This window comes from Stegodyphus dumicola, chromosome 6 (assembly GCF_044657685.1).
Source record: "Stegodyphus dumicola isolate Sdum_Otavi_A_Nest chromosome 6, ASM4465768v1".
NCBI lineage: Eukaryota > Metazoa > Arthropoda > Arachnida > Araneae > Eresidae > Stegodyphus > Stegodyphus dumicola.
In genome coordinates, this window is record NC_140773.1 from 196,123,886 (window position 1) to 196,151,566 (window position 27,681).

Here is a 27,681-nt window from a genome sequence, read left to right on the forward strand (position 1 = left end):
TATCTGGTAGATTGAGAGAAATATTACAGATTTTCAGCAGTTATTCATGCATATAAAAGGAAGGCGATGTATAACTTCATATTCAGAAGATACTTTTGAAATCCTCACATTGAAGTTTATTAAGTAACCATGTAAGTAAATATATTTTAGAAATATTTAGGTGATTTTTATCGATCACCGATTTTAGTATACGATTCTTGTCGTGTTTATTAGCAATAACTAAAGTTTGAGCTCTTAAAAAATATTTATGTTATTTTTCCAGTTATTATAAAACCCTTCGTCATTAAAATACATTTCAGAAAAGCGTATCCCTCTCATAGGCGTATCATAACATTTCAGAGATTTAATGACATATGTTATAATTTATGCACCGCTAAAAGTATTTTTAAAAATGCAAATAATTTTATTTCTTTTATTATAACTGAAGCCAGTTTGTAAGTCTTCTAATAAGTACTAAGTTTATAAGTCCAGTAAATCATGTTTGGAGGCATTTTTAAACGATGCTCATAGAAGCGTTCGTTTAGCCTTTATTTTCGTAACATTTAGTCGTAGACATGCACTTCCAACTGCAAAAATATTTCAAATGACGCGCCTATTATTATTGTGGCCTATTTCAATAGCAAAATTGAATTTTGAAAAACTTCGAATTCTAACTTTTCATATGGTGCCTCATGCTTTGTAGTTATACAGAGTAAAATTTAAAATATTCATTATAAAGTTATGAAACACAAAAAGTTTGACTCGGCAAAAATTGACCAGAAGATCAATTTAAAATTATAGGATTTTTTCCAGCGTTATGCGTTTCCTTGAGGGGGTGGTTAAAAGAGAAATTAAAATAATTCGAGGTTATTCTTTTTCTTGAATGTTATTAAACGATATTCTTTTATGATTTACTAGTGTATAATATTCTTTAATTTTTAATTTAGTAATATTTGGTTTGCTGAAAGCGTTTCAGCAGAATTAGTTTATTAATTTTAATCCTTAAAATGCTTCATAAATATTTTTTTTGTTATTTTATGACTTTAGGATCATAACTTAATAGCCACACAAAAAATAATTCAATTGATTAAAAATTTCTTCCTGTTTAAATTTATGCAAATAATGCTCTTTATTATTTTGTGCCAGTACGAAGCCTATCATTGTATTCCAGAAGAGAGATTCTTTAAGATTCGTGAGTAATATATACCTTTTCCCCCAAACATTTATGCTGATAGATTATTTCACGATAGCCTACATAGAATCAAAGCTCATAAATGAATATACTAAATTTCGAAACTTTTTTCATAAATTCGGCATATTAATACATCGAATATTTCGACCTCAGTCCGGATTCACTATAGCCCTATTTCAAATGTTTCAAAACAAAATAAATTTTAATCAAGAAAAAAAAATTAAAAAAGCTATGTATAAATCTAATACATATCCTGAGTTGCGCTTTGAGACGTTAATTTTGCCTATCGGCTCAGTAGAACGGAAGATATAAAATTGTCCCACATTTATTTTGTGTGTTTTCAGAGTTTACCTCTTTCACACACACACACACACAAAAACTGAAGGCTTTCAGATTTTATATTACACCCAAATGGGCGCCCAAATTATTATTTTGTGTGTTACCTTTAATTTTTAAATATCATGTTCTTCGCACTTTTAAACCATAAAATTCAATTCAACCGCAATATCACAAAATATTAAAAGAGCATATCTTTAGAATCTCGCAAGCTGGAGATGAAAATGCAGGCTCGTTTTCCGTACGGTAGTGTGCCATTGATCGTTTTGAAATCGTTGAGTTTCTTAATCAAAAACTCCTAAATGCTTTACAAAATATCAAATAAGATCTAAAACAAATTTGAAACTCCAAATTTGGGCTTCCAGATACCCATAATCAGGTGGAGACGTACGTTATTCAAAATTTGATGGCTCTAGGTACCGTTCTTTTATCACAATGCAAGAATCATACATGCATATGCAGATCCTGCATTATTTAATTTCTCTAAATAAAATACAAGTCTCTAATACTAAGTGGCAACAATTTAAAAAGGGATTCGCCGTTTATAGTGATTTAAGTGCCATTACGAAATTAATAGTCCTTCTGAGCAAATTACCTCTTTGGACTAATACTTTAGAAAATTATTTTTAATGTAAGAGTTATCGTTTTCCTCTTTTATACAGTCAGACCTCTTTTCTATTTATTTTATACAGCTTCACAATTATTCAATATGATAAATTTTCCTTTTTTTGGTGGAGTCGTCTGCTGTATATGTATGCTATGAAAATTTAGTTCCTTGCAGATACTTTGATATTAGGTGAGTGCTTGGCCAGGGGAAATTCAATGATTTTGCTGTCGCGAGAAGATTGAAGTTAAAAAATCACGGAAATATCGATTACGCAGTAGAAGATTGCGGGGAATAAGTTTCCATCATATTTTATATATCTTACCTATAGTTTATTTTACTTCAATCCTGCAGCTATAGCGGTCCTGGGTTTAAAAAATTTGTTTTCAATTTTTGTCTCTTATTAAGTTTTTTATTAAGTTTTCACATTGTTGAATATTTTGTTTGAGGATTCTCCTTCCTTTTTAATAGTTCTATGTCATAGATGCTTGAATTTGGGGATATTTCCAGATGTATGCAAAATTGGAAAATTAATCTTGATGCCAAAGGATAAAGGAGGATTTCGTTCAATTTGCCCACTGAAAACATTTGCAAAAATTTATGATAAACTTTTACTTAACTGACTGCAATGTATTTTAAATAAGAATAATATTATTTTTGAATAGCAATTTGGTTTTAGAAAGGGAAAGTCAACCGAATTGGCTCTTTATAGTGTCATATCTGGCATTAGAGAGAAAAGAAAGAGTAGGCATGTGGCTCTGGTTTCATTTGACGCCAGGGGTGCCTTCGATAGTGCAAGGTGATAATGCTCCCTGATGCGAAAATTGAAGAATATTGGAATTGCTAAGAATATGTCTGAAATTATAAAAAGTTAGTTTAAAAGGCGAAAGATGGTTTTTAAGGGTCCATCTGATAATCTGAACCTTTACAAAGGTACTTACTTACAACTTTTCCGACATTTACAAAGGATGTCGAGAAGGCTCTTGCAGCGATATTCTGTTCTGGGCACTCATTTTTAATGATTTGCTGCAGAAAGTCAATATTTCGAATTGTGAGATTATCTGTTATGCCGACGATATATTGGTTATCGTGGATGAAGACTCTCTTGAAAAAAATGGAAAAAGTATTTAAAAAAAATATAAGATGATTCGAAACAATGGAGTGACAGAGAGAAAATATATTTTAATAATGAAAAACGTGTGGACATTTTTTTTTCTTCGGGGTGGGAGAAAGTCTATATATCCACAGTTGAAATTTAAGGGTAATTGTATCAAATTTGGTAAAAATATGAAATATCTAGGAATTATTATTGATAGCAAATTAAATTTTCCGAAACACTTTAAACACATACATAGAATCACAGATAACGTTAAAAATTTTTATAAGAATAATTTTAGTGCTGATACTTTGAATAGAAAGAGAGATATTTAGAAATGTGATCATCTCCAAAATATTATACGGAGTAGGAGTTTGGGGCTACCGGGCAGAGGAGGTACTCAGGATTAGAATCAAATTGAACATCCTGCAGAGAGGCTGGATGCTTGCCATTACAAGAGCTTTCAGAACCGTTTCGACTGAAGTTGCCTGCGTCCTTGCGGGAGTACCGCCTCTCTCGATTTTATACAAATTATACTACAAAGTGTTTCTACTAGCTAATAAATTTATTATAGATATTGAAACTGGACAAAACGTACTCACGAGTAAGACATTTCAACAAAAGAATGAGGCTGTTATTCACCCAATGTCACGATTTGGATTATTTTATGATCTTGATTTTCCTCCTGGTGGCGAAATTGACGCTTTTACAGATAGTTCTGGAATGGATGGGGGAGTGCGTAGCGCTGCGCTAATTTATTTTCACAGAGTGGAGGCAGTCAATGTAAGAATAAAACTTAAACCAATGAATTCGGTTTATCAAACAGAACTATACGCCTTGACAGAGGCTTTGAATTGGATTAATAAAAACTTAACAATTCCATGTTTTATGAGTATTTATACTGATGCACAATCTGCGCTACAGCCACTCGCCAACCAGATCATAAAAATCGACTGCCTAATAAAATAAAAGACTTGTTTAAAAAGGCTGAAAGGAAACATATTGTTAAATTACATTGGGGGAAAGCACACAATGGAATTGTCTGAAATGAAACTTCGAACGCCCTTGCTAAAATGGCGGCACTTAGTGATGAGACCGATAATTTTGATATCCCAGATTAAAAAAAATAAGACCTTTGCCGAAATGGAAAACTGGATTTATACAGAATGGAATTTTTGCTGGGAGTCGTCTAATAAGAAAAAATCTGATGTGTACACCACGTGACTTCCTTGTACCGAACATTTAATTATAAGCATGAGAGTTTCAGTAAAAGGAGATTAATTTTTATGTTTTTATCATTTTGTATATTTTTCCTTTTCGCATTTTTTTTCCGAGTTTGTTGTACCTATGAATTCTTTTGATATGTTCAGATACTGTGTTAAATCTCTTTTCCACGATATTATTGAGGAATTGCCTTGCTTTGATTCGAATTTAATTTTAACTTTAGATGCTTTAAGTTTATATATATATATATATATATATATATATACACTTTTCCTCCTATCCTACATTCTTCAGTTTTGACAGTTAATGCTAGAAAAGAAAATGCGCTTTAATAGCACCGTGCATTTTTGGAGGAGCTGCAAAATTTACAGAAATTTACAAACAATGTAGGTAAAAAGAAATGGCGTCAAGTAAAGGGCAGTAAGGAAACATATCATATTATACTATGCAAATACTCTCATTAGTTTTGAAGTCATTAAAAACATAATAAACAGTGGATAGAAACACGGTTCCAGTCATTTAGATTTTATGAACATAACTGATTGCATCACATGAGATCACTAGATAATAAAACATTTATCAACACTTGTGAATAATGAAATTATGAAGAACAAGAAGGCAACTAAGACAAAAAGGACTGTTGAAGTGCCTGCTCAAAAGTCAACGGCTGAACAACCATCAAAAGTTATTGGAATGGTTAAATTTTGTCAAAGCGTATGTTAAACATATTAAACATAGTGTTAAAATTTGACCGAATGATAGACAACGCAGTTCACTGCTAAAAAGAAATGCATAAAGGAAAAAAGAGATCTTGTGCAGTGAGATATTTTTATTGCAGTCTTCAGAGAATAAAAGATGAATTATGGAAAACGGGCTTTTTTAAAACATTACAAATAAAGGCGTTTGAATTTATTGAAGAATAGAGAGACTTGTTTTGGAACCAATAATAACTTTTGTGCATATTTAGTTTCCCGATTTGTACGGTTTCAAATATTTCGGAGTATTAGCTTAATCCGTTACCCGGACCATTACCTAGGAAATATTTCTATATTTATTTTTAATTCCGAACAAATTTAAGAATTTCTTCTTTCCATTTGTCTAAGACCAATGGATAAGATATATCTAACTTTAAAATTATATAAGTTGCTTAATTTCTATAGTAAAAAGTCAAGTGTTTTGTATTTAAGTTTTTAGAATGTGCAAAATCTTTTACTAACTATTACAATAGAAACCGTATAGGAATTAAGTTCCGTAATTTTTATAAAACTAGTTTTCAAGTTCTTGATATCACATTTTTACTTCCTTGTACGAAGTAAAGGAAGTATTGTAATCACAAAAATTTTTAGTATCATATTTTAACGAAAATATCCATTTTGACCACTAAGAATACAAATTAACGATGTTTTTGCTTGACATCTGTACATAAGGACAGAATAAAGGACTTTTTGTAGAATCGAATTCTAAAACGGTTAAAATTGAATAAGAAGAGACTTTTTCGGGGCGTCTGTACGTACGCACGTATGTATGTATCTCACATAACTCATAAACGATTAGCCTCAGAACGTTGAAATTTTGTAGATAGGACTGCTATAACATGTAGTTGTGCACCTTCTACTTTAGTTGCAATCGGCCGCACAAAGAGTATATATATATATGTACTCTGTTATTCCCTTCAGTGAGCTCAGCTTTTTCTATCCTTATATGTTGGTAAATTATGCATTTTGCAGGGTTACTCCCTTTTATCTGAAATCTAAGCATGGAGGAATTTAGTGAACTATTATTACTCATAATAAAGGTGGGAAAACGGTCTCTTTCTCAGGCCTTCCCTTGCCACTTGTACAACAAAGCATCCACTTGGGATTAAACTCAATGTGAGAAATGAGAACTTAAGCTAAAGAGATTTAGCCCAAGCTAACACAGTTTCTAACTAGTTGGGCTCTAATATCAAGAGCAGGTAATACGGCCGAGCGTAGTAAGAGCTTAGACAGATGTAGCCAAAAGAAAAACCCGCGGTAGTCAGAAACTCTGAGGCTCTCTCTCGAAGTCAGTGGAACTTCGACTTAAATACTACCTACTACTCATTTGTATTTAACGCTACTCTAAAAACTCATTCTGGTAAGGAATTGAAGGCTGAAATTAGAAGAGATAGTAAAGTGTAAAAAACTTAAAATAACTGTTTTAAACTTATAATAAACCTAACATCTTTTTGCGTTAAAAATTAATTCTTTAAATTGTTAAAAATTAATTATATTATTCTTATATTCTCGTTAAGGTTTTTATGCTTTTAGTTAATCTGCATGCAGTAACTGTAGAATTAAAAATAATTAAACGTTGTTTAAGCACACTAAACATAATCTTTTTACCACAACAGCCATATTTGTTTACATTTGAAACTTAGCACAACAAAGAATTAAGTCTTTCTGCAAATTTAGTGACTTTTTGTCGATTGGGATCCAAAGGAAACTTTTAGTTTTGTGCACCAAAAATATGCCTTCTTGGCTGCTGGCCGCATTGCATGTTTTTGCATAGAAGCTGGAATTTTGATTGCAAAAATTGTCTCTTTAATTGTTTTAACTGTATTTAGTGTTTTATGCTTTTATATCTTTCAATTTTTAATGAAAATAGTTTGAGTTTTTATGTATTTTTGCCTTGCTGCGAAGTGAGAACTGAATTAATTTGAGAAATATGTCTCTAATGAAATTCGAGGAAATAAGTTTAAATGAAATGCAGGGAAAAATGCTTATAATTTAATATTCCGTACAAGGAAGTCATGTGGTGTACACATCAGATTTTTATTAAATCCAATAACATTAGTATTTTTCTTATTTAAAACATTTTTATAACTGGAAGTATAAGTGTATGGCTAACGTTTGAGAAAGTATAGGCTTCATAAGGACTTTTATGGAAACGCTGATCATGTGTCAAAAATAAGCCAAAATGTTTCGAGGTAGGTAAGAATGACGGAAGTTTTGAGCATACACCTTTTGCAGGCAGCATGGTTGTAACTGTCTGTCCTTTCATATGAGGTAACAGTGTCCGACTCTTATGTGCCTTCCCAATAAAATGGCCACCATTTCCGGCCTTACGAGTGGCCTATGGGGGAAAAAGACAAAATACTGCCCGCTATTCCAAAAAAAAAAAAATGTTTGCAGGCAAATAAAATAGTTTACATATGAAATGAATAAGAAAAAAATATCCCTTGTGAGCTGCTAAATCATTTCTAATATTATTATAATAAAATTTGCAGTATCAGGACAATTTATACTTTTTTCGAATTCGTATTTTAGGATTTTTCGATAACCATATGTAACGAATGTCATTAGTATCGTATAAACTGAATTCAAAATTTTGTATTTTTTTCATACCTTCTTGTTTTAAATGTATTTTTGCTTTTTACTACTTAATAGATGATTTTTCGCAATTCTGAAGGAAAATCTGATCTTCAGGTGTCCTTCCAAAAGTTCTAATATATTCTAATTTCTTATTTATGAACTTCATTCTTTACTTTCTAATAATAAGGTTTTATTCTTGCTTAAAGTGTCATTTCAAAATTGCCAGTATTTGATTAATGTTATTTTAACGGCTAACGGTTGAGAAAATATTAGGCTGCATAAGGGCTTTTATGCACACGCTGATCATGTGTCAATTATATGCCAAAATGCTTACAGGCAGATACTAAAATGACTGAAGTTTCGAGCATATATTTTTTTGCAGGCAGAGAAAGTATTTTACATGTCGAGTAAATGTAAAATATGTTCCTTGTGAACTGCTAAATCATTTCTAATATAATATATAAATCTTTCAGTGTCAGACAAATTATACATTTTCGTATTTTAGGATTTTTTCGATAACCATGTATAAGGACCGTCATGTATTATTATCCTGTAAGTTAAACTCAGAATTTCCGTATGTTTTTCATACGCTCTTGTTCTAAATGTTTTTGCTTTATACTAATTTAATGGAGGATTTTACAAAAATGTAATTTTCATTTTTCCTTCCAAAAATTGCAATTTTTTGTTTATGAACATCGTTTCTTAATCTCTAATATTAAGGTTTAATTCTGGCGAAGCATTTCATTTCAAAATTCCCAGTGTTTGATTAATCTTATTTTATATATAATAAGATTGAAAATAATACGGATATTTTTAAATTATAGCATAATTATTTAATCTTTTGTCTTTAATATAATTTCATTACTGTATTTGAGACAATGAATTTCTCGTGATTTACTACTTAGGAAGTTTGTGATTTTCATCTCATTTCTTCTATGCGCTACCCTGGTGTCAGCTCAAACCGATCCTAACAGAGAAATATGCTTAGGAAGTAAGACATTCTACTTATCCTATTCGTGTGAAATATTTTCATGGTAATTTATACTTTTCATGTTAAATGTTATTAAGAAGAGCTTTAAGTTTACTGAAGTTTGTTCTCATAAGATAAGTTGGATTTCATCAATATCGTCGTCTAATAATTTAACCGATACCAGTTCAGTTAAAATGATTATTTAAAAATTTTATTTGCTCAATAATATACGGCTTGCCAGGATATACGGCTTGCCAGGATCGCAGTGGTAAAGTCAGAAAACGCTGTCGAGTTCTACTTGGGTTCAAATTCAGCAAACGGACTGGCTGCATAGGTGTTTTGATAGTTTTTTCAATGCGTAATGTGGATTCAAGCCAGTTTTCATAACATCGTGATCGAAGGCATCCCTCTTCATAGACAAATAACTCTCTCCAGCTTTGCCACAATTAACTAAACCAAACAAGTAAAAGGTATTTTAAAATCTTACAATTACTGATCCAAATTTAAATAAAATAAAAAGTACGAGTATATTACATATATATAAGCAAATATAAAACCAAACATATTAAAATATAAATATACAGACAATAAATTGAAATGCAACTTATCTTACCTATTCGAAATAAGTTGCCCTCGGGTAATAACCTTATTACCAATGATTCAATGAGTTTTAAAACATTGGATTTTTTAAGTATTGTAAAGGAAACAAAAGTATGTACTTCATGAAATGAAGTAAAAAGCTTTGGTACTTTGTTATAGCAGCCCCAGAGACTGAATCGCCAATCTACCGAGCTATATCTCACCAAAATATGCTGCATTTATTTTCTCGCCGCGTAATCGTATATTAGCACCGTGCTCTCGCCGCGCGTTCTTATATTATTCAGTTTTGATGAGCTTTTTGAATTTATATTGCTTATTTAAAAATATATTAAATTTTTTTGTGACTATTATCTTAACAATCTTTTATTTACCAAGTAATGAAGTGGATGCCATATCATGTTTTCAAGGAAGAGGTCTTCTACCGGTTATAGCCGAAAACATCGCGGCAAAATCATAGCGGACGAAAACGTCGCGGAGAAAACAACGCAAGGCAAAAACAACGTACTGCAATACATCGTGGGAGAAAACATCGCAGTTCTAAAACATCGTGGTCGAAAATAAAGCCCTTCAAAAACTTCGCAGTTTAAAAACATCGTCGTCGAAAATATCGTGGTAAAAAATAAAGTATCAAAAAATCATCGCATGACAATAACATTGCAAACATGCTTTTTTCAGACTTTAAATACTATAAATAGATATTCCCAGAATGATTTGTGAGCGCAAGATGGAAAGAAGGATATTTTTTACTTTCATATTTTTTACTAACTAATCAATTTTTGCCGAGAAAATAGGAAGGAAACATAAGCATAGAAAATTAATGGAACTTATAGCACTTAATAGAATTTTAAACCGACATAACTAACTAACAAAGGCCCTTAATAAATCATTTTTTATAAACTTTTTACTGGTAATTTTTCATGAAAAGTATATATAATCTATCAGTTGCATTTAATTTTTTCTGCTTAAGTTTCCTTCTTACTTTTTCAGCAAAAATTTATTATTTAATAAAAAATGTGAAAGTAAAAATTGCTCTTCTTTACATCTTCCGCTCACAAATCATTATGGGAATATCCATTTACAATTATTAAAACCTGAAAAATGCATGTCTGCGATGTTATCGTCATGCGATGATTTGTAGATACTTTATTTTTTACCACGAGATTTTCGACGGCGATGTTTTTAAACTGCGAAGTTTTTGAGCCGCTTTATTTTCGACGACGATGTTCTGTACCGCGATGTTGTTCTGTTTCTACTTCCTCTTAGGGAGGAAACTGATGCAGAAACAGATAGTGGTGAAACCGTAACTAGCTAAATATCAAACTGAGATCTAAACTCTTAAGAGTTAGCTAATTTCCACACTTTTAGTGATCGTACTAGTGAAAACATAGGCATTGCGTTGTGTAAATGCATCCGGGACCGTGCCGTGAGAGGATCGTATAAACAAGATGTAAAATTAATATACATATAAGATAACACATAAAAGATATAAAGAAAACATAAGAAATAGGTTTCGAGATTAAAATACAAGTTTATTCAAATACCTCAACAATTAAAATTAAATTTCACATCCTAGGTAATCGATACTCAGTTTTCTTATTTTAGTTACACATGTGAATTCTTCAATTTATATCATTTATTACACATTTAAATCAATGATTTGCAAATCTAGTATATGACTCATTTAATTTAATTTGAACTACTGCTGTAATTTCTAGGATGTTAAAAGAAACACATTATCTGAAATTCAACATCTATTCTAAGTATGATTTCACAAAACAAACTATATTTTTATACCATAATTACTCTTTGTCATTTATGTCTCAGAAAAAGAAAGAAGGGGAAGTGGAGACAATTTCAAGCCATTTAGAATTAATTTAAAAATTCAATCTTAGTTTTAAAATTCCAAGGAAATTTCTGCAACTTTACTTAAAATTCATAGGAATACTTCAAACACAGAAAAAAAAAGGACTTAGGTAGACATCTTGAAGTAGAGAACTCGTATCTTAATTCTAGGCTTTCGACGAACGGTACTGCCCCTCTGTTACAAGTCGAAGTTCAGAGCACATCGTCCTGTCCTGGCACTTTTTGGCGAAACATGCGGCCGGGTAACTGGTTTCCATAGACAAAAAATTTTCACTCTGGAAGGCAAGAGAACCGCTTGCCCCGCACGGCTGTCCACATAGACTCTCAGCTCCAGCAGGAAAATTGTAGACAAGTCTGTGGCCGGTTAGCATAACTGCCGTTCCCTGCTGTAGGCACAACTGGAAGACGAACCACCCTTCCTTATTCATCACCAGAACTCCCAGTACAGTACCTCACCGTCGAAAAGTCAGTCCAAAAGTGTTTCAGATATTTCAGAATAACTCGCCCACTCTTCAATTTCGCCCTTTTGCCAAAACGCGGCCGGGGAGCATATTTGCCTCTCCCTCCGGAAACACATCTCACGACGAAATTACATCCTTTCTATCGCTCAACCCAAAAGCAAGTTCGAAGTCCAAGTCTTAGTCAAAACGTCAGTCCCAAAAGTAAGTGATTGAAACTCGAATTTTCTTCGTCTCCTTCACAAACACGGGCTCCCACAATGGCTTCATTTATTGCCCCCTTAATTTGGACAAAATTTGCGTTTCTTTCCCCAAATGACAGAACTAGGGTGATCACACATGCGCGCTCCTCTTCACTTAGCCAACAACCGGACCCCGATCGCCAAAACCAGAATGACTTACATCGAAAGTGAAAATGTAACCCTTGACCCTTCTGTCACGTACTTACTGTCCTAAAGGTCAATTGCACAAAAGAAATTTCTTATAGAACATTCTAAAGGACAAAACAACCCGCGAAGTCATGACTTAGCAAAATCGCCTCCCTTACCTGCTTCTTTTCACGATGAATCAAAGCTTGGACAAAATTGCAAATAAAAGGAAAATAAATAATATCCTTTGAAACTAAATAATATTCTTAGAAGCATCTGTTTTTCCCCGAAATTAAAGCATTAAAATAAATAATTCAGAATCAAATAAAATTAAGATTTTCTTAAATCAGAAAATAATTCACCTAGTTTTTTATAACGCGATCAGGCAATTATCTACACAACAATGTTTTAGAACTGCGATGTTTTCTCCCACGATGTTTTGTAGCACGACGTTTTCGCCTTGCGTTGTTTTCTCCGCGACGTTTTCGTCCGCAATGTTTTTGCCGCGATATTATCAGCGGACACCCTTCTGCCTGACCAACGAGTATGCGAAAATGGCCACAAATGACGAAACCATTTGGAGGTGCAATATTAAATATTGCAAAAAGAAGGGCCCCGTGTTTGAAATTGTTTCAGCGGTTCCAGAATATCAATGGTCACTGCTATTAGATTTAAATATATTGGGCAGAGGAATAGGCGTCAGGAAATGGTTTGACAAAACGTTTATTAGTGAAAGTTCTACAGTTGACTGGAACAATGCATGTGATAAAACAATAATAAGTGTTCTTAAAAATATTCTTAGGCAACGATATGTGAGCACTGTTGTTATTATTATATACTGTGTTGTTTATTTTACACTCGTGCATTATTCGTCTGTTTATATGAAGCAAATCGCAAAATATGTTTGGCCAAATATAGCCGCAGTAACAAAGAAGAAACAAAGCTTTCAAATATTTAGTCACAACACAATAAATCGATATAGTGTTGTCAGGGCGTAAAATCTACATCGATGCAAAACCCAGCGTAATACCGATAACCGTAGAAATCTCTACTGACTTGAAAAATTAAACCACATTTGAAAACTCCCTAGGAAAGTGTCGTTAGAGTCATATTATCGACACTGCGTACAATCGGCAGAAGCATATGACTGACATGATTTCAATAATGAGGAGAAGAATTACACGACATTTCAAAAATCCCTGCACAGAAAATTCACAGGCGTATGACCAACATTGTGCAGAATTAACACAAACATAGGATCGATACTATGAAGAATCAATAATGAATAAAAACGTTAAAGCATGTTTGAAAAATTCACCGTGGGGCAGTCACAGGCATATGAACGACTAAACGTAGAATCGACACAGACATAGGATCGACATCGGTATATAAACGACTTTGTCATAGTGTAAGCTTATAATTAGGAACCGCAGTTATTATTTTTAATGCATGCCCAGAATCGACATGGACATAGCATAATCAAAACCGATTTTTTGAAATTCTGGGTAGCATTACCAAAAATGACAGCCACATTTTGATTCATTGTGCCTCTTCGAGGTATCGTGTTTCTTCTAGCGCTAGACAAAACTTTTAACTGATAAAACTCATCATTTGCTTTCATTCGAATTTAAAAGTAGGCAGATTTGATATAAAAACAAAGCAGACTTAAGTAATTTTTTTTGTTTTCCAGGCATAATAGACCCTATTTCCCTTTTCTAGGGTATTGCTCTTCAAGGAGCGGATGGAGATGTTGCCCTTATTTCAATGGCATGTGTTGCGCAGGTGGACTAACATGTTGTCAATTTTAAACGTGGAGAACATTATTGACAATAATTGATTACAGAAATGAGAATTTTTTTCCAGTAATCTTAACTCTTTGTTCTGAAATTCAGTGTTTATATTAATATTTTTGTGCCTGAATCTCGTTAAACAGAAATACTATAATTGTCAGATTGTAGCATCTGTTCATTTAGATACGAATGAAATAAACATATGCAAGGATTGAAAAAAATAATAGTTTAAGGATGGACATCAATATTCCTATTAAAAAAATTTGAAAAGTTTCAGATTTTAAATTATGCCTAAAGAGGCTTTTTTTAACGTTTTGTTTGTTACATTTATTTATTAAATATCATGTTCTTTACACTTAAACAATAAAATTGAGTTCAATAGCAATGTCGCAAAACAATTTTAAAATGAGCCTATCTCTAGAATTTCCGATACACACTTCCGCTCGCTGGAGATAAAAAGGTTTCCCCCCCTTTCCCCGTAGAGTGTTGCTATTGCTCGCTTTGAAATCCTTGAGTTTGTTAATCAAAAATTCGTTAAAGTTTTACAAACTATGAAATAGATCATAAAACAAATTCCAAATTTCAGATTTGGTCTTCCACATGCCCATATTCGTAGGAGAATGACGTTATTCAAAATTCGATGGCTCTATGTACCGTTGTTTTAATCACAATGCGAGAAATAGACATGCAAATTTATGCAGATTTTTCATTATTTAATTTCTTCAAATATAATGGAAGACTCTAACATTTGGTGGCAACAGTTTGAAAACTGAAAAGGACATTTATAGTGATTCAACGCAAAATAGCAAAACGAAAACAATAGTCCTTCCGAGCAAAGCCCCTTTGGACTTAAAAAAAAATTAATGTAGTAAATGCATTAAAAAAAAGAAGTTATCACATTTATTCAAAAATGAGAATTTATTGCATGTACACATTTATTCAAAAATGAGAATTTATTGCATGTAAGATACTTTAGGATTAATTTCAGAAAAAAAAAAAAAAAAAAAAAAAGGATTCGGTAGTTTTAAACAAGCATAATTTGGAGGATAAGAATTTTTTTCTGATTGGGATAAAAGGAAATTTAATTTATGAAGTACTATGAGGTAAAGAAAGGAAAATTATCGCCCAAACGGGATATTGGTTATTGAATGTGGCTTCCCTCCCGAAGGGCCCGGGTTCAAATACGGGATTCCCGATGGATGCTTTTAAACGTATAGTGTGTGTGGGGAATGGAGACACTGTAAATATGCAGTGAGCCGAAAGTCCTGTCGTGAAGTTGGTGGTACTAGAAAAGAGGTGGGACATTCTCGGACTGGTCTCCTTGAGGTGCTTTCTCTCAAAATTGGAAGTGGAACTGAGATTAAATCGGGCTGTCGCCTGTATGGTGCTCAACGCTCTTGCTAACGACAGATGAATGCCGCGTCGAATGTCTGCTTGGCACGTTGAACGTCGTGTGTTTGTGCTGGACTTGTGTCGTGTGTTAAACAAATAACATTGGTAAAATCAACAACAACATAACAACAAGAAAAATTACAAAAAAAATTGAAGCTATATTATTTTTTATTTATTTTCAGGCACACTATTAACCAGCAGAATGGATAAAATGCTAAATTGAAATCACTCAACTTGACCTGACTATTATTTATAGCCCCAGTTAATCATTTTATGTGTACGGTAACTTACCTGGGAGGCTTATTTAGTTTTTAATCAGTGTAAATATTTGATAAGCATGATAGTTGAACTCCTTCCTCACATTCTCAAATTGCATTCATTAAAATATCCGAATTTAGCATCTTACAAAATTTTAGATAAAATATCTACGAATAAAAGGGAGATTCCAGTAAATACAGTAATTTGTGTTTTGAAACGTGATTATATAGTAAGTACGAAAAGCCTAGAGCTGACTTCCTCTAATTTCTTTCCTCATTTTAGAGGACAACATCCAATTTTTATAGTTGAGCTCGGCCATATTTTCTTTCTGGAATTCACTGCTAATGAAATCCGAAAGCCAAACTCATACAAGTAATTTTCGCAAACTTTTCTTATATCACTGCCTTCACATCTCTCTCTCTCTCTCTGCTCATCCATATAAAAAAGGAATTGAAATCAATTCATTTTTGCAGCTGATTGAGCATGTTTTCTATTTCTGCAGAAGCGTGTAAACACCCGTTTCGGACTTCGTTTCTTTTCTTTTGGTCAACCATTCCAATTTTCATCTCAAACGCTACGCTTCAACCGCGCTCACATCATAAAAACGTTTAGTAATCTTGGCCTAAGCTCCAATGAAATGTCAAGAAACGTAAATTTTACTTATACTAATAATTATATTGTACACATTCATTTTTACTTCCTTGTACGAAGTAAAGGAAGTATTGCAATGACGAAAAATTCTGGGTATCATAAAGTATACATTTTGAGTGCTATTAAATGTAATTTAACGATGTTTTTGCGTGACATACACACGTAAGAACAGAATAAAGGACTCCTTTTCCCCAAATGGAATTATAAAATTGATTTAAAATGGATTCAGAAGAGCTTTTCTTATATATTTATATGAGTGTACGTATAGGAGTGGGTATACAGAGTGGAGAAATATATATATACAATTTTCTCTGTTACTCGGTTGCATTTTTTGCTTTAAAATTGACTCAATTGTGCTATTCTTATGTTCTGGTTAAGGTTTTTTGCCTTTAGTTATGTTTCCAGTCTCAAGCACAATCCCGGATCCAGTATAAACATATTTATGAATCAGTTCAAGGAAATATATTGCAAAGAGATGTAAATATGTACATTATATAATTCTCTTATCTTGCCGTCATTAATGATCCCAGAAGCTTGAATCGTGGAGAGAATTGTAGAATTATCAAAAATTTAAAAGTGACTCTAGGTTTAACGAGGCTGCCATTTGTGTACTTTTGAATTTCTTAGTAGCATAATGAATTAAATCAGCCGGTGCACCAACTTCAGAGTCTTTTTGTGCAGTCTGTCAGAAAGGTAACTATCGAATTATACACTAGAAATTTTGTCTTCAGTCCGTTGGCTAACTTGCTTGTTTTCCCGTAAAAAATTTAATTTTAATTGTACTTTTTTAATATTGTTTTCAACTGTATTTGGTGTTTTAGGTTTATCAATTTTAGCATTTTAATGAAGATGTTTTGAGTTTATTGAAGACGCCGCGAAGTGAAAACTGAACTAATAGAATGAGAAATACAGGGTGAATCTAAATTGTTTTTACAAATTAAGAGAAGTGATAGTACTCATCCAGATGATCAATAATCACCATAGAACACAGGGTCGCATTCGACTCTGAGAGGCAGAAAAGAGGAATATTAGAATTCCAACCTAAACTTTTAAGGACATTAGGTTAATTGGAAAAGCCAGAGGGATGAAAAATTAGCAATCGCCTTCACCGGGAACCGAACTACGGACCTCTGGAATACCGGCCCAGCGTGCAAAACCACTACACCACGAAAGCACGCTAGGAAGACGGGAGAAATACCTTATAAATTTACTAAGTGTTGGGAGAGCGAATGAGCGACACAAAAAGTTGCGCAATCAGTTTAATGAAAAACTCACAGAGAGTGCTCAAAACGGATAAAATCGAAAACTTGGCGTTCGATTGTTAATTCCAGCTCAGACTTTAATGGCAAACACTCAAATGCACATCTTTGGTTCACAAGGTCCCAACCTCGCAAAGGATTGCAACAAGTTAATTTTCTAATCAAGGGCTTAATATTATCAATTTAACTCCAACTTCTGCTGCATGCCGAGATTAGCATGAAAGGTTCATGCTGTGTTGCGGCTGTCAGAACTTCGAGTCGCATAGAAGGGCGCTTCAAGTAGAATGAGGGCAGCACAGTAATTCCAGGAGAAGAGGATAGAAGATGGCGAAAGGGAAGAAAATACTCGGTATACAGCGGAATATGTAGTTAGTTCATAATGTTCAGTCGTAATATAATAATCTTGTAAGTTCAGGTTGAAATTCTAATATTCCTTTTTTCTGCCTCTCAGAATGGAATGCGACCCTATGTTCCATGGTAATTATTGCTCATTTGGATAAGTACTATCACATTTGGAAAAAAACAATTTAGAATCACCCTGTATATCTCTAATAAAATACGAAGAAGTAAGTTTAAATGAAGTGCAGCAAAAAATGTGTAATTCACTTTTTAAAGAAAAAAATGCAACCTGGTAACAGAGTGAGTGCATATGTGTGTATCTATATATATATCCCCTATCTGTATACCCACTCATATACATACACTCATTGGCCGGCTTGTGCCTGCTAGGAGGATCGGAGCTGTGCTCTTATAATAATAACAATAATACATACACTCATACAAACGTTTGAACGTTTGGCGCAGCCGACTTCAAAGGAAAAGGGAGATGCACAACTACATGTTATAGCAGTCTCAAAAACAAATTTTCAACGTTTTACGGCTACTTGCTTTTCAGTTATGCGAGATACATACATTCGTACGAACGTACGTACAGACGTTAGGAAAAAATGCTTTTTTAACTCATTTTAAATCTATTTTACAATTCAGAGTGAAAAACAATATTCCCTTATTCTGTCCGAACGTAGAGATGTCGCACAATAAAGCCTTCTAAATGGATTTTAGAGTAGCCAAAATGGACATTTTCATTGAAATACGAATCTTTTCCCGATTACAATACTTCCTTTACTTCGTACACAGAAGTAAAAAATCTGTACGATGTACAGATGTACACCCATGACTTTCTTGTACGGAATATTCAATTGGAATATTCATTTAAACTTATTGAATTGAATTAAATCTGCTTCGTCGATAGTGCATAAACCACAATACAATAAATGCACTCTTTAAAATTCACTATATTTGTTTACCATAACGACACTCTGGCCTTATAGGTCACCCAACAGCGTTACATATCGTTCATTTTATAACTCAGAATGCACAAAAATTATATCATCCGAAGAATAATCTCATTGTTGCTACATGTTGCAGTTGCTCTGGGAACGTAAGATAAGTCCTGGACCCCTTACTAGACAGGTTAGTTAGCTATTGCTACTATGTCTGAAAGAGTACGACAAAAACTTGCGAATGTTTTTAAATAGCCATTTTATTTAACATTTTAACTTATAACATGAAAAGCCTGATTCATATTAAAGACAACTACAACTCACGGCTATGTAAATTAAGCAGTAAGAGTCAAATAAATTTAAATGTTGATAAAGTAGTCTAAGAGTACATAGGCAAATAACTAAGTTGGAAGTTGGCTCAAATACTCTATTGGCTGTAAGTGGACAGTCTCCGCTCCTAGAGTTTACAGAAGCCGGGAGCTTTTTGCTAGAGCTGGAGAAATTCTAACAGCCCAAGGCGAGTGGCAGAAACCCATCAAAACCCTCAACTTAGATAAACGAAAAGGCAACTTGCATTTTGGTGGGGGGTTACAGCCGAAAATATCGTGGACGGAAACGTCGGGGAGAAAACAGCTCAAGGCGAAAACGTCGCGGTATCGTCATCGAAAATAAAGAGTTTCAAAAACTTCGAAGTTTGAAAACATTGTCGTTAGAAATATCGTGGTAAAAAATAAAGCACCTATAAATAATCGCATGACGATAACATCTCAGCCATGCGTTTTTCAGGTTTTAAAAGTTATAAATGCATATTGGCATAAGGATTTGGAAGCGCAACAAATGTTAACGACAGTTTAAGAATAAACGGGAACAAAATAAGATATAATTTTCACCAGAACAGTATCAGACTAATAAATGTGAAAGAAAGTAATTTGATCATTAACTAAGATATTTGTATAGAGGTAACCTCATGCTAGGCTGTATTTTTCATGAAAAATTATGAATAAAAATTTTATAAAATATTATTAATTTATTAATGACATTGTTAGTTATTGACATTGAAAACTATTAAATTAAAAAGTGCTATAAGTTGCATTTATTTTCTACTCATTTTAATTTTAAAATTTAAGTTTCCTTCTTACTTATTCAACATTCGAAACTATGAAATATAAAAGTAAAAATATTCTTCTTTCCTTCTTGTGCTTCCAAATCATTATGTGAAAATGCATTTACAGCTTTTAAAACTGGAAAAACGCATGCGTGCAATGTTTTGTTGGTACTTATATTTTTTACCACGATATTTTCGACGCCAATGATTTTAAACTGCGAAGTTTTTGAACCGCTTTATTTTCGATGACGATAATTTGTAGCACGATGTTTCAGAACTCCGAAGTTTTCTCGGCCCACCAGCGGCCGAGCGGTAAAGTCGCTGAACACTGGTAGTTCGGTCCAAGGTTTGAATCCCGCGAACGGGCTGGCTGCATGGGCGTTTTCGTGGTTTTCCCCATGTGTAACGTGTATACGAGCCAGTTTCCCTTAGAAAGTCCACCCCGAAGACATCGCTTCCCTTAGGCAGATAGCCCTAGTGTGCTTTGCCATAATTAAATACACCACACCACCGAAGTTTTCTCTTTGCTTTATTTTCTCCCACGATGTTTTGTAGCAGGACGTTTTTGCCTTGCATTATTTTCTCCGCGACGTTTTCGTCCGCGATGTCGCGAACACCGGTGAGGAATACGGAAGAAATAACTCATAGTAAAGATCAAAATCATAACTACTTAATTAACATAAATCCCGATATAAAGTTAATGAAATTTTGTAAAAGTTCTTTTATATTTTAATAAAGTATAGAATAAAAATATTCTGACATAATAACAAAACGTAAATTTTTTGTATTTTTAAATTTAAATTTTTGTTTCCTATTGTTATTTATGCATATGTTGTTAGTACAACTGAGATACTATATTTTTACCTGAAACAAAATGAATTAAAATATATAAAAACTAAGATGAAATAGAAATAAACACAACTAGAAGAATGAAATTAACGAAAATGCTTTGGTAGAGGAGATGGATTGATATTCACAACAAAATCCTTCATTTCGGTTTTTTTCCCTTAAAACTATTAATAAATACAATTTATCGAATTTAGTGCAGTTGATTCAAATTAAACACATTTTAGCATTTCGGAAATATTCCTTCTACAATCACGGCTTATTTAAACATGTACAATGATAAAAATATCTACGCACCTGAAAACAAATTATATTTCTTATAATTTGTTGATCTATCGTTAGAGATAACTCTATTATTTTAGGCTAAAATTTGGACCAACATGGACGTTTCATGCTTGGCGAACGACTGCTATTAAAATATTTAACACTTTTTTAACTGTTTGTATTATGATTAGAATTAAACAGTTATTTCTTTTCCTTCCTTTTTCTTTTTTTCGCCTTATCTTACTCTTTCACTCACTCTCTCTATTTTTTTAATAAAAAAATATGTAGTGTTAAGTAAAGTTCACGAATTTCCTGTGAGCTATAGTTAAAAGAAGAATTTAGTACTATGAAACCGGCAGAATAACTGTAAAATAGGCTCTTCAAGGCCATTGCTAACACTACCCATTTGCGATCGCAACGCATGTAGTCATCTAGGCATAGCATTTCTTCTTAGGCTGTAGCTGAAGTCAGCCTCCCTTCGCCTGCATTTCAAAAAGCGAAAGGTCTTAAACGGAAATGAAGTGTGGAACACAATGAGGTGGCTCCAAATCGTTTATTGCAGCTGTAGTTTTACGGTAACAAGACAAATGAGTGCAAGAAATAACATTGAAGCTCGTATTTTAAATTAACAGGCTACAGTTGCCAACATTTGAGCGACACTATCAAACATTTAATAATTATGCAATAATTAATGAAAAAAATTAAGGAACATTTATCACCTGCACATTGTAATCTTGTAGTCACAGGAATATAATGAGTAGAACTAACTCTAGGCATATAATGAGTAGAATCGACTCAAGGCATATAATGAGTAGAATATGTCATATAATGAGTAGAATATGTCATATAATGAGTTACAGGCATATAATGAGTAGAATCGACTCAACTAACAGGCTATAATGTCCAACACACGAGGGACACGATCAAAAAATTTCATAATGATGCCATAAAAATGAATAAAATTAAGGAACATTTAATCACCTGCTCATTATAGTCACAGGCATATAATGAGTAGAATCGACTCCAGCTTAGCATCGACCCGGTATACAGTAAAAGTTGCCGACCGCAGACAAAGTTTATTATTAGGAACCGCACACAATCAAGAGGTTGATAATTTACTTAACTTATTATTTTTTTAAGGTAACGGAGTGGGGTAGACACCAAATTACGATCGACATGGTTTTTGTGCTGCTGTGTCGATTTTGTACATATCAGGCTAAAGATGCCACTTTTTAAATTTATTACGTCTGTTTGCTGAATCACGTTTCTTCTGGTGGAAGACAAATTAACCCATTAACTGCCAAATTTTTATTTTATTTCTGTTAGTTTACATATAAATAATAAGAAAAACGTATTTTTCTCATAAATGCGTCAATTTTTTTTCAAAAATTTTAAATTTAAGTCCGATCCCCAAATGGGGATCATGTCTGATACTATCTACTTTTAATGCCAGCGTTCAAAACAGTCTACGTGTAATCCAACATTACATTTTCCACATTGTTTTCTTGCATTTGTTTTGCACACTGCACATTTTCTTTGTTTACCATTTTCGGTCCGTTCAATATAATGATTACCAGATGTTCTGATAACAGTAGAAACACGATTAATTGATGCTTTAGTGAAAGAATTCCTTCCATCCTTTTTTGCATCTTAGAATTATGAAGATAAAGCAAGATATCCTCTAGCAACCATCCTCCTAAAGTCTAGCAATGGAATTGTATCATTTGAAATACAATACAGTGCGTGGGCGTTAACCAGTGTTACGTCGATTGCATTAGGAAGCAAAGGAAAATACCATTTTCCCCCTTATTCTGATACTGTATTTTTGAACATTCCAATCCATCTTGTCTACTCCACCCATGTATTTGTTATATTCTTATATCAGTTTTGATTGTGGTACTTGAATATCTTTCTTCTCTGTTCTACTCCATCGCTTCACCTCTGATATTGCTTCGATAGTTTCATGATTAGACAGAAGCCTTACACGACTGTTGTCATTCCACGTGACAGCTAAAATTTCATTACGGGAATCAAATCTGTAGTCATATACCCACGTTCTTTTTTCCTTATCTCTTTGTCTGTTGCAATAGGGCATTTGTTCATTCTCTTGAATCGAACAGTTCCTGTTGCTCTAACGTCAATGCCCTGCACATTTTTCATCAGAGAAAATCCTGTGAAAAAATTGTCGAAGTAAAACTTTATGAGCATTTGGTATCTGAAGAATAGATACAATTTGAAGGACAACAGATGTCCCAAGCCCACTGATGCTTTCATCATCTCCTAATTTCTTTGATTTGCCTTCATGCACTTGAGTGTGATAACAATATCCAGTTTGTGAACAACAGATAGACCATTGTTTGAACCCAACCATTGGCTTACCACGTATAAATTGTTTGAGGTAGTGATGTCCATAGTAACGAACCATTTGTTCGTCAAATGCTCAAACTTTCAGAAAACACCCCAAGTTGAAATTTGTCATTCAGCTTGTCAATCAATGGGCGAATCTTGAAGAGGTTATCACGTTCACCTAGTGGAATCCTTTCTAAATCGGAGTTGTCACTGATATGTAGGTACCGTTTAATTTCCAGATACCTATTCCGACTCATGCATGCTCTAACACACAGAATGTTCATGTCTTCATCTTCACACCAATATAATTGTTCTTGCGGAAGTGAATGATAGCCAGTGAAAAGAAATATTCCAATAAATTATTTAGGCAGTTATTATAAAGCTGAAATTGATGATTGTTTTTCTGTCTGGCGTATATTACAGACTGCTAGACAATATAGGTAACAGTTTCATTATCAAAAAGAATTTCAAAACACTCTACCGGGGATTTTCCCCTGAGTTTTCTAATGACATCATTTTGCCTTGTCTCTATAACGTCAGAATTTTCATATAGTTTCGAGTACTTAGGTTGCTTCTTTTTCCAATTGGAAGTCAATACTTCTTTTCTCTTTTTAGCAGGTGGTAAGCCGGTACCTTTTGTTACTTCATTTGCTGAAGATTCAGTTGCATTCACTAAAACATTTTCCTCAAATCCTGCCACACGGTGAATTTTCACACACTCGGGAACATCAAGTGGTTCTTCATCATCAATTACGTTGTCATCCATGTCCTCATTATCTGAAATCTCATCAACCCTCTCTGGTGGAATTTCAACAATATCTATGGGGCTATTATCGTCCTCCCCGTCAGATGCAAACAAATCATCAGAATTTACAGTTTTTTCTATTTCTTTTAAAGAAACATATCTTTTACGCGACATTTCTTGGAAAAAAAGGAAAACAATTTTTTTTTACAATTTCAGTCACTATCAGCCATGATCCCCAAATGGTGATCGATATATCTAAGTTCATTATTCCCATCCAAATTACAGTATGAGAATAAATAATATATAAATACATTAATTACTTACCAATGATCAAGGGAAATTCAGTACAACAAAAATAATTGTTCCTAAGTAACTTTTTTGTGCTTTGAAAATAACAGTATTATTTTTCTCTTGAAAAGTAACGAGAGAGCAAGAAAAATAAACTCGTGAGCTCAACTACCTGAATCCACGTGTTTGTTTAAGATTTCGACCCTTAGTTGCAATCTTCAGGAAAGCATGACCACCCGTAAGGGACTACCCAGGTGCAGTATGACGTCACAATGTATGCAAATGTAGGCGATACCCATATGGGGATCATGGCAGGGAATGGGTTAATTAAATGCAGTCTTTTTAATATTAACAGATTGTTAATGAGTTAAAATTATTATTAGCTAATTATTAATAGCCCAAAAGGGCTATTGATTTGGTTTTGGCATTTTGCGTTGAAAACGTTTCATGTCGGTTCACTTTTCAAATTGTTACCACTAACTATTAGAGCCCGTATTATATTTAAAGAATTAAATAATGAAGAATCTGAATAAATGTAACGGGTGGCCATAATTAAACTGACAGTGGTCACAGTGTTCTGTAGCGCGATCTATTTTCGAAAATGACGCCACATTTTGTAGGAAGATTAAACAAGACGGGGGGACGAAGGATTCCGCGAAAAAAAATAGTTCCAAAAGGCACCGCTAGGGGAATATTTGGCGCTGTGTAATAAAAAATAGAGTGTTAACAAATGCAAATCAATACGGAAATTACCTTTTATTTTGCATTCAAATGAGGTTCAATGTGGGTGCCGTTGTTGTGGACCACATATTGCATTCTGTGCACAGTATGCACAACAGCAGAAAGTAACATGTCTGCAGGAATCTCCAGTCCGTGATATGTTATCCTTCAACCAAGCTAGGTCCTGGACCACTCCTTGATAGACCTTGGACTTAAGGTAACCCCATAGCCAGAAGTCGCATAGGGTAAGATCAGGCGACCGAGGTGGCCATGCAGTTGCAAAGTAGCGGCTAATGACTCTTTCTGTTGTGAATTTCTGTCGTAGCATCTGTTGCACCGGTACAGCAACGTGTGGAGGGGCTCCATCTTGCATGAAAATGATTTTCCTCAGGCATTGTCTTTGCTGAAGTGCCGGAATTACAAAGCTGTTCAACATGTGGCGATATTTCTCTCCGGTAACAGAACAGGTTTCCGGTCCTGTTGGGCTAATGTTCTCATAGAAGAATGAACCTACGATAAATTTTATTCCGTATTAAATTGCATTCGTTAACACTCTATTTTCCATTATATAGCGCCAAATATTCTCCTAGCGGTGACTTTTGGAACTAATTTTTTTTTCGCGGAATCCTACGTCCCTCGTCTTGTTTAATCTTCTTACAAAATGTGGCGTCATTCTCGCAAATAGATACCGCTACATAACACTGTGAGCACTGTCAGTTTAATTATGGCCACCCGGTTGATATGTTCCTCACATTGTGATAAAACAACGGTACCTAGCCCCATCCAATTTTGAATAACGTAATCTTCCACCGGATATGGTCATCTGGAAGCCCAAATTTAGAATTTGTTTTATTATCTATTTTATATTTTTCAAAACGTACATGAATATTTTATTAACAAACACAAGGATTTCAAAACGTGCAATGGCAGCACTGTACGAGGGAAAAAAAAACATTTTTATCTCCAGCAAGTGAGACTGTGTATCGAAAATTTTAAAGATATGTTCATTTTAAAATTATTTTGCGATATTGCTGTTGAAATGAATTTTATGGTTTAAGTGCGAAGAACATGATATTTAATAAATAAATGTAACAGCAAAACGTTAAAAAAACGCCACTTTGGGCGTAATGTAAAATCTGAAAGCTTTCAGATTTTATTTATTTATTTTATTGTTTAAGAAAAATTCGGATTTAGAATAAAAAGAATTTCACGTGATACTTCTGGAAACATAATGAATTCTGTTTTCCTTTTTCAGCACTCTGTGTCTCTGCGAAAGGTCTAACATGTTGCCCTCATTTCAGTGGAGTCTGTTGCCCAGGCGGAATAACATGCTGCCCTGGGGGAATGAGATGTTATGGAATTGGCTTTTGCATCCGTTTTTCTCCAGAGAAATCATATAAGCCGAAGAAATTTGAAGCAACACTTGTAAAAGACACTGGTGTATAGAAAGGGAAACTCATGATGAGAATCAAGACAATCAATAACTGCAGTTTTTTTCAAGAAAATAAAACGGACCCAATGATTTAATAAATAAAAATGACGCAAATGTGTAATTGGTTTTTTATATAGGGTAATAATTTGCCAATTTTGATACATCTTGTAATACGTGAATAATATTATATTCAGCAGTGTTACGAAGATTATTGGTTTTTCATGGAGTGGAAGAAAATGGCATCTCATTTAGAATACACATTAGAAAAGACACTCTGTCAAAGCCTAGCCTAGGGGTATTAAGTTGAAATATTTGGATTATTAGCGACATTATTTAGTTAATAAAAGGAGAACGCTTTTTATAATTTTACTTCTTTAGGCAGAATGAGTTTAAGTTAATATTTTTGTATTTAAATCCCTCGAAAAGGAAGTATTACAGTTGTTCAGTAGCACCTCTTTACTTACATATGAACTTATTAAGCATAAAAAGGATACCTAAAGCATGAAAAGATTGAAAAAGTTCTGTTTTACACACGAAAACAGACTAAGACTTTGTTTTCATTATAGAAAAAATATAATATATGTATATACATACAATTTGTAAAGAAAAAGGAGAAAAAAATCTTTAAAATTAATGTGCTTTAAAATGTATTTACAAAGGAGTTAAAAAATAAAATCTTGCTCTATTGCCGCTTATATTTTAGTTTTGCATTTTACTTAACCATTACAGTTTAATTAGTTACCGATTCTAATTATAACCTTCCACAATAGTACACATTTATTATTAAATATATATATATATTTGTCATTACATAAATATATATATATTATTAGAATTTAAGTATTACCTTCTAGGAACAGTATTTCAAAACCTGAAACTTAATTAGAGTAAGTTAAATTAATATGTAACACAATTTATTCCCAAGTGTGAAACATAAAAGTCAAATTGTACTGATAAATGGTAACCTTATAGCATGTGGCTTTCTTAGGAAGCATAAAATAAGACCAGAACTCTAAAAGACAACTAGCGAATTATCACTATATAGTGTAAGTGCCACACAGACGGCGAAAGGTTGTAAAGGATCCTTTCTTAATCCATATAAAGTTTAACAGACGGCACCAACTCGTGCTTAAAGATTCTAATAGCTTTGCCTTTAAAGCAAAGGTAAGAGATGGAATAAAACTAATGACACTTAAGTATAGCCCAATGGCTTTACAGTATAATTAGTACACAGGTTGGCTCTGACCGAAGTCGGAGTAGAAGAGCCTAACGGCAAG

General features: G+C 33.4%; 1 long non-coding RNA gene across 1 annotated transcript; it reads left to right on the plus strand.

Annotated features, from left to right (window-relative positions):
* LOC118189351 (uncharacterized) lies at window positions 1-26,525 on the plus strand. The gene is made up of 3 exons (XR_015041796.1): window positions 1-131; window positions 8,669-8,754; window positions 26,228-26,525. It is a non-coding gene; the product is annotated as an uncharacterized LOC118189351 (long non-coding RNA).
* Window positions 26,526-27,681: the final 1,156 nt, after the last annotated feature.